We start from the raw sequence: 9576 nt of genomic DNA on the forward strand, positions 1-9576 counted from the left end.
TTTTTTGTCAGAAGACTTCTCCTTTCCTGCTGCCTTTTTGGGCTTCGTTTCCACTTTTGCAGGCAGCTTAGCTGACAGCCTCGCTGATCTCCTCTTGGGCTCCTCCTTCCCCGCACCCTCCGCCGAGCTGACCTTCCTTTTGGGCATGTTGGCGACAGGGAGGGCTCGTGCCTGGTGCCGGTGGGCCGCGGCGCGCACAGAGCCTTCACGAAGCTGGGTTGCTCTGGCACTGCCTCTCTGCCCACCGCCGTGCTGCTGGGACGGGAAGAGAATTTTTTAAGACCTGAAGAAGGAGAAGCTTGTTGGTACAATGCAAAAAAAAAAAAGTGAGGCTAGATGTCTCAGGAACTCAGGAAGAGGCCCTGGCAGGCCCCTCTCATGACACTGTTCCTGTGAATTTTATATATAAGCCAGACCCAGCCACCCGTAAGCCTGATCTTGCACAAAGGAGCAGTGAGAGACATTTTCTAGATGGAAGGCAATAGGAAATCATTCCAGCATCTTCCAAATTATACAGATGTCAGGAATGTCTGAAGGTCTTTACATTTCTCTCTTAGTTACTTGTTCATCAAAGAAAACATAAGGATGAAAGGCCATACAATTTGTACAGAGTGCTGAAAAAACTTCTTCCAGAAGTCAGACCTGACAGTGCACCAGGTGTGAGAAGCCCTTCAGATGCAGCTTCTCTGGCAAAGCCTTAAGCCACAGAACCAACTGGCTGGTTCACAAGAGAATCCACACAGGAGAGAAGCCCTACATGTGCTCTGTGGGAAGTGTTTCCACCACATTGCACCACCACGTAAGGCTTCACCAGAGAGTTTCCCTAACATGTCAAAAGCCTTCCTGAGATACTCCCCTACACATAAATATATCTGTCCATAGTAATTTCTGCTGTGAACACGCCATACAATTTCTTTAATGACTATTGCTTTCCCCTTATTCTGCAAATGCATGAAAACATAAACTTTAATAGGGCAGGGAATTTTCTGCTTTGTTAACCAGACTCCTAAGTGTCTTGAAAAAAGGGGCTGATACACCTCACATGAAATCTCTTTTAAGTAAATGAAGCAAAGTGGTATGTATGCAAACCCCAGAGCCATTGTTGGTTTCAATGGAGAGAGATTAAAGGCATTCCTTTTGAGAAAAGGAACTAGGCAATGATGACCACTATCACCTCTCCTATTCAATATTGTATTGGAAGTCTTAGCAAAAGCAATAGGACAAGAGAAGGAAATAAGAGGTATCCAAATTGGCAAAGAGGAGATAAAATTATCTCTCTATGCAGATGATATGATTGTATACTTAAAAAACCCTAAAGACTCAGCAAGAAAACTACTGGACATAGTTGACGAATTCAGCAAAGTGGCAGGATACAAGATCAGTATACAAAATCAATTGGATTTCTCTACAGTGACAGAGAAAACAGAACTGGAGCTAAGAAAATCAATACATTTAAAAATAGCTAATTGCAAGATTAAATACTTGGGAGTAAATCTAACCAGAAGCACAAAGTATCGATTCAAAGAAAATTACAAACCGTTACTACAAGAAACAATAAGAGACCTGGAGAAATGGAAGAATATACCTTGCTCATGGATAGGAAGATGTGATATTGTGAAAATGACAGAACTACCAAAAGCAATTTATAGACACCAATTCCATTCTTCAATGAGATGGAAAAGGCAATGTACAATTTCATTTGGAATGGAAAGAGGCCCCAAATAAGGAAAGCACTCCTGAAAAAAGATAGAAGTAGTAGACATCTCACTCCCTGATTTCAAATCATACTACACTGATGTGGTGGTCAAGACAGTGTGGTACTGGAACAATGACAGACGCATAGATCCATGGACTAGAATGGAGAACCCAGAAATCAGTCCATCTACCTATGGTTAACTGATTTTTTACAAGGAGATGAAATAATTTAAATGGGGAAATGACAGCCTTTTAAACAAATGGTGTTGACAAAATTGCAAAATTATCTGCAGAAAACTCAAGCAAGATCAAGATCCGTACCTCACTCCAAACTCAAAAACCAACTCAAAGTGGATCAAGGACCTAGGACTAAAACCAAGGACTATAAACTTCATTAAAGAAAAGCTTGGAAGAACTTGAGAAGTCCTAATCTACAATATAAGAGTCTTCCAAGCATCCTGAAAAACCTACAAACAGGAGAGAATAAAATAGATGAAAGGGACCTCCTAAGAATCAAATCCATAGTACATCCATAAACTTCTCCAACAGGGTAAAAAGGGAAGACACAGACTGGGAAAAAAATATTTGGTAATGCTGTGGTGCTAGAGAAGAGTATCGAATGTTCCATGGACTGCCAAGAAAACAAACAGATTCATCCTCGAGAGGGTTAAACCAGGCTACTCCTTGGAGGCAAGGATTCTGGGGCTTCGTCTGACATACTTTGGACATGCTGTCAGGAGAGACAGGTCCTTGGAGAGGGACATCATGCTTGGCAGGGTAGAGGGACAGCGCAGGAGGGGAAGACCCTCTATGATGTGGATTGATTCAGTGACTAGGGTAATTGGGATGGGTGTGTCAGGGGCAGTGCAACTGGCACAGGATAGAGCAGGGTTTAGGGCTATTGTACATAGAGTTGCTATGAGTCGCAACCGACTCGACGGCACATAACAACAACAACAACAACGATATGTCAGATAAGGGACTTATATCTAGACTTTATAAAATACTCAAGTGCCACAACAAGATAAAGCTAAACAACCCAACTAAAAAATGAGCACAGGATATGAACAGACACTTCACCAAAGAAGACATTCAAAAGACAAACAAACACATGAAGAAATGTTCAAAATCCCTAGCTCTAAGAGAGATGCAAATCAAAACAACTATGAGATATCATCTCATCCCAGTAAGAATAGCAAAATGTAACAGAGTAGCAAATATCAAATGGTGGCGAGGTTGTGTAGAAACTGGAACCCTAATTCACTGTTGGTGGGAGTGTAAAATGGTGCAACAATTATGGAAGGCAGTATGGTGCTTTCTCAAAAAGTTGCAAATAGAAATATCATTTGATCCAGCAATTTCACTACTGGAAATATTCCCTAAAGAAACCATAACTGCCACTCAAGCATGTATATGCACACCCATGTTTATTGTGACTTTGTTCACAATAGCAAAGAGTTGGAAACAACCCAAGTGCCCACAATGTAATACTACGTTGCACTGAAAAACAAGGAACTCATGAAATATTATACAAAATGGGTGACCCTGGAGAACATTATGCTGAGTGAAATATCTCAGTCATAAAAGGACAAATACTGCATAATGCCACTGTTGTAAAGTGGGATTGACATGGGGATGGGGAGGAAACTAAGTAAAGAGGGGATAAATAGTGTACACTGCATTGAAACAGACAAGGTAGAGAACTGTTTAGGAGGAACATATGATTAGGTATTATTGTAACGACAAGAGTCCAGGATGATAGCTGTATAGTGAAGAGGTCTGGGGAGAAGTGGGGGATTGTACAACAATGAAAGAGGTGGGTTGTTTTATTTATTTTTTTTTTGTTTGTTTGGTGTTTTTTTGTTGTTGTTGGGTTTTTTATTTTGTTTTGTTTTGTTTTTACTTTTAAAAGAGAAAATCGAACTGGGGGAGAGAGATGAGCAGGGAGGAAAGTGTGTAACAATGAATGAATGGAAATCCAAAGTCTCTGTAAATTTTCATAAAAATGAATAATAAAAAATACAGAAAAATCTATATAAGAAAAAAGGAAATAAAAGGTATTTACAATGAATAAATTATTGATTATACAAAATTCTTTCATTCATACTCCAGCCTCATTTGTCACTAAGGTTGTGTTTGCCAATGATCAGTCCTTCTTCCTCTTTTTCTAGCTTAGACATTTCAATTACAAATTATTTTTTTAAATTTTTTTAAATTTTTATTATTATTTTTTATGTGTGTACTGTCAAATTGGATCTGACTAGTATAGCAGGAGATTGTCCCTCCTTCTTCAGCAGAGCATCTGGTGTATTTGAACTATGCACCTCTGGAATTACAGTGCAGCTTCTTGCCAGTGGGCCACCAGAGCTCGCCTCAATTACAAATTATTATTAATGCACCTTGGTTCCATGTTTGATAAACTTGAGAGTGAAAAGGTTGGTAGAAGTCCTCAATTTCTTCATATTTAGCTTTAAAGCTGATACATTAATAACTAAAAATCCAGCTGAAAATAGTTATTTTTTTTGTCTCTGGGCTATTCGTGAGCCTCTGCAAACAGCCTACAGACACAAGAAAATGGAGAAACAAGTAAGTTGCACAGTAAAACATCACCCCATCATTTTAAAATATGTTTACAATGAATTTTAGGCAAAAGAAGAAAAAGAATGCCATGACCATATGTGGAAAAAAACGAAGTATATATAACTATGTATATCCTATAGTTAGAGGACTAGAAGAAAATGATACATTAAAGGTTTGATAATGTATATTTCTGATAGTATACATTGCATATGACACCAATGATCAAAGATGAGATGAGTTGTGGGATGACGTCAAGGATATTACTGACGAAAATATTGAAACAAAGATTGAGAAGAAAGAAAAAACCCAAAATGGATGTAAAAAAAGATCCTAAAACTTGCACTCAAGCATCAAGATGCCAAAATAAAGAGAAGAGATATTGAAATAAAAGAGCTAAATAGAAGATTTCAAAGGGCAGCTGGAGAAGAAAAAGAAAAGAATTATCGTCAAATATGTAGAAAGGTGGCACTGGAGAATAAAGAGGGAAGCACTCTCTTGGCATTTCTCAAGCTAAAAGAAGTTAAAACCAAATTAAAACCTTGAGTTGCATTACTAAGAGATACTATGAGTAAAAGAAGATAGAGGGAATTCATGGAGTCACTGCACCAAAAACAATTGGCCAACAACGAAATATTTCAGGAATTATTCTCTGACAAAAAGCCAATGGTGATGAATTAAGACATTCAAGCTGTGCTGAAGGCACTGACAAAAAATAAAGCCCCAGGAATCAATGGGATACCAATTGACATGTTCCAACAAACAGTTGCAGCCCTTGATGTACTCACCAGTCTGTGCCAGATAATTTGGAAGACAGCTACCTGGCTAACTGACTGGAAGAGATCCATACTTGTTTCCAGTCCCAAGAAATATAATCCAATAGAATGTAGAAATTTTTGATTGATGTTGCTAATATCCCATGCAAGCAAAATACTGCTAGAGATCATATAATAATGGCTCGAACAGTAGATTGACTGAGAACTGTCAGAAGTTCAGGCAGGGTTTAGATGAGACTGTGACACCAGGGATGTCATTGCTAATTTCAGATGAATCCTGGCTGAAAGCAGAGACTACCAGAAGAATGTTTATTTGTGATTTATTGACTATGCAAAGGTATTTGACTGTGTGGATCATAACAAATTATCACTCATATTGAGAAAAATGGGAATTCCAGAACACTTAATTGTGCTTATGTGAAACCTAGATCAAGAAGCTGTTGTCTGAATCGAGTCACCCTATGTACAATAGCTCTGAATTTCGCCTTATCCTGAGCCAATCTCACTGTCTCTGATAAACCCATTCCCATTATCTCAGTTACTGTATCAATCCATCTCACCCAGGGTCTTCCTCCTTTTCAAGCAAGATGTCCCTTTCTAGAGGCTGGTCCCTTCTGACCACATGCCCAAAGTATGTCATATGGAGCTTCAAAATCCTTCACCTTTCCCAGGATAAAACAGTTTGTTGTCTTGGCAGTCCATGGTATGTTAAAGTCTTTTCCAGCACCTCAACTGAAAGGAATCATTTCTTCTTCTGTCAACTCTAGTCATTGTCCAGCTCTCTGATGTAAAGCAAGAAATTTCAAACACCATGCCTGAGTCAGGCACACCTCAGTCTGTAGACTGACATCATTGATCTTTAGCTCTTTGCGGAGGTCCCTGACAGCGGCTTGCCCCAGAGCAATTAATCTTTTGATTTCTTGGTTGTTGGTGCCAAGAGTGTTGATTGAGGAGCAAAGCAAATTAAAGCTGTTAACAATCTCAATCTCTTCTCTATCACGGTGCTGCCAATTGGCCTAGTGGTGAAAATTTTTGTCTTCTTGATATTGAGCTTCAATCCATATTGAAGACTATAATCCTTGACCCTCTGCAGCAAATATGGCAGGTTCTTCTCAGTTTCAGCAACTAAGATTGTGTCATCTTCATAACATAGGTTGTTGATGAGTTTTTCTCCAATTCTGATGCCACATTCTTTCTCATGAAGTCCAGCCTCCTGAATGAGATGTTTTGTATATATATTGTAAAGGTGTGGAGACAGAGCGCATTTCTGACACACCCTTTCCTGAGAACCATGCAGTGTTTCTTTGCTCTGACAACTACTGCCTGTTCTAAGTATAGGTTTCATATGAGCATAATCAAATGTTCTGGGATTCCCACAATGTTAGCCACAATTTCGTGTGATCTACACAGTCAAATGCCTTTGTATAGTCAATGAAACACAGATAGAAATTCTTCTGGTATTCTCTGCTTTCAGCCAACATCCATCTGACATTGGTGATAATGTTTCTGGTGCTACAGCCTCTTCTAAACCTGGTGTGTATTTCTGGTAACTGTCTGTCTGTTCAGGGTTGTATTCTTTCTCCATCCTTACTCAATTTATATGCTGAGAAAATAACTTGGGAAGTTGGACCCTGTGAATGAAGAATGAGTCACCAAGACTGGAGGAAGATCATCAACTACCTGCATTATACACATGACAGCAAATCTTGCTTACTGAAAGTGAGGGGGACTTGAAACACTTGCTACAGAAGATCAGAGATGACAACCTTCAAACAACATTCTCACCCCTGTACTGAAAGGCAGCATTATGATAGATGGAGAAGAGATTGAAGTTGTCAATGACTTCATCTTATCTTGGATCCACAATCAGCACGCTTCATATCAGCAGTCAGGAGATCAGGAGACATTTGCATTGGGACAGTCTGCTATCAAGGACCTCTCCAAAGTACTGAGAAGCAACAGTGTCAGTTGAGGACTAACAGGTGAAGGACAAATACCAGTTTCAAGTCACGGTCTTTTCAAACACTTGCATCTAGGAGCTAGTCAATGAATAAGGATGCCAGAGGAAGAGTTGATGCCTTTGAATAGTGGTGTTGGAGAAGAGTACTGAATATCTCATGGACTGCCAAAAGAACAAATACATACATTTTTTACAAGTTCCAACCAGAATGCTCCTTGGTGGAGCCATAAATTACAATGTTTTGTCACACATACTGGTATGTTATTAAGAGAGGCTATTCCTTAAAGAAGGACATCATGCTTGGAAATGTTAGTGTCAAAAAAAGAGAGGAAGACCCTCAACTAGATGGATTGACACAGTGACTGCTGAGATACATTTGGGTATGTCAGAAATGATGAGGATGACACAAGAGGGGATAGGGTTCAGATCTGTTGTTCTTAGGGTTGCTATGAGTTGTACTCAACTTGATGGCACCTTACAGCAACAACATATACTGCACATGAAAACTGAACAATGAATAAGGAAGACTGAAACAGAAATGATGTCTTGAATTGTCAGTACTGAATATACCATCAACTGCCAAAAGGACTCACAAGTCTATTCTGGAAGACGTGCAATCAGAGCACTTCTTTGAAGCAAGAATGATGAGACATTGTCTCGCATATTTGAGGCATGTTATCAGGAGGGCCAAGTCCCTGGAGGAAGATTTGCAAAAGGAGAGGGTCATTAAATGAGAGAAGGAGCCCCAAGGAGATATTGCAGGAGCTGCAACAACAGGCTTGCACCGTGAGGAAAGTGGGAATCGTGCAGGATTCATCTTGCTGTTCATTGGGTTGGTATGAGTCAGATCTGACTAGACAGCATCAAACAACATTTGCTGAGTAATTGTTTCTTTGTAGTCCTCCCCCTTTCTACTTTTTGGTATCTTCCAAATGTTCCATAGAGTACTTCTATAATATTTGTAATTTTTAAATCAGTTAAGGATTTTTAAAAATGAGACAACTTTCTCTACATTGGAAGGAACTAATGCATCCTTTAGTTTCTCTCACCTTGGGATGAGTCCTTCCTCAGGCCTGAAGTCTCAGCCCACAATGTCCACTTTCTGGAATATCCTTGTTGATGTTTGTGCCACGGAGTTGGAAGCAACTATTGCTGATCTTTAGGGAGTTTTCAGAGGCACTATATTGTACTGGAGGAGATTGCCCATCTTTCTCCTACAGAGTAGCTGGTGGATTTGAGCCACATGCCTTTGGGTTGGCAACGCAGCTCCTTATCACTAGGCCGCCAGGGCTCCCTGAAGTCTCTCTTGTGGTGTTCTCACTTTTGGTCATGGATTATAACACAGGCTCATTTAAGCAGCAAAACTCACATTTTTTACAACAGCTTTCAAAATCAGTGTAGCTTTCACGTCTAGGATCTTGAAGGGTACTGGAAAAACTTTATTAAGTTTCCATGAAAAGGTTTTGACCTAATTATTTAAAAGGTCAATCTTTGAGTTATTTTAATTTTCACATTGTTTTTGATGCAAACTCTCAAGACTGAAACTAGGCTTTCTAAAGAGTGACTTAACGGTGAAGGAAATTGTGTCAGGTTGTGTTTCTGAGGATGCGAACATGACGAGTGAAATTTTAAATAGTTACGAGGTTTGCTTGAGGTGGGGGACAGTTGCCTGGGGAGATAAAGTGGAAACAAATCGGGGCAGTCAGTCTTTAGATCAGAGGGCTGCTCTGACATCTATGAAGAAAGCATGGGAGGGAGGGTTAGTGGAAGGAGACCCAGACCGTCATGCATTCAAACAAGAGTTTACAAGTGAAGACTACCCACATGGACAGAAATGGTACACATCTCTATCAGTTTGCTGTACCAGGATAGCTTGTTTGTTGCTGTCATCCTGGGAGCTATGTAACTGGTATTTACAATACTAGCAGGGTCTTCTGGGGTTAACAGACTTCAGTGGTTCTTTGAGACTGAGCTAGATGAAGAAGAGGATCTGATGACCTACTACCCAAAATGAGCGCTGGAAACCCTATCGATCCCAACGGAAGGCCTTATTGTCCAACACGGTGCTGGTAGATGAGCCTTCTGCCGGCCACAACCATGGACCTGGGAACATCCCCACAATGGTGAAGGTCATGAGGCATCGGATAGCATTTCATCCAGTTGGACGTAGTGACACCAGAGGTCAGAGTGGCCTCCACTGACAACCGACAGTGGCAGCAACATAAACTACTAGCCCCTCGCATAGCAGTCACTGGGCCCGAGGTAGGTCCTGGAAGAAAAGATATCTCAGGCTGTCCATCATATACTTTCCTGGCAGAAGGTTTTCCTAAAAGAACTGATTGGTGCATTTCCATCACCATCATAAAAAATGCATTTAAAGTACATTTTCACCCTACTCAACCCCACCAACTCCTTCAAATATGTAACAAAACAAAACAATCAACCCTTTTCCCCAAGACACCAGGTAGTAGACTGAGGAAAATACTAATAACTCATGAGTCCTTGCTGACCAGATCAGGTCACGGGATTCTTTTCCTTTTTGGTTCAAGCCATGGACCTTTTGGTAAA

The sequence above is a fragment of the Elephantulus edwardii genome, unplaced genomic scaffold (genome assembly GCF_000299155.1).
Source record: "Elephantulus edwardii isolate Elephantulus edwardi_28Jun2011 unplaced genomic scaffold, EleEdw1.0 scaffold00397, whole genome shotgun sequence".
NCBI lineage: Eukaryota > Metazoa > Chordata > Mammalia > Macroscelidea > Macroscelididae > Elephantulus > Elephantulus edwardii.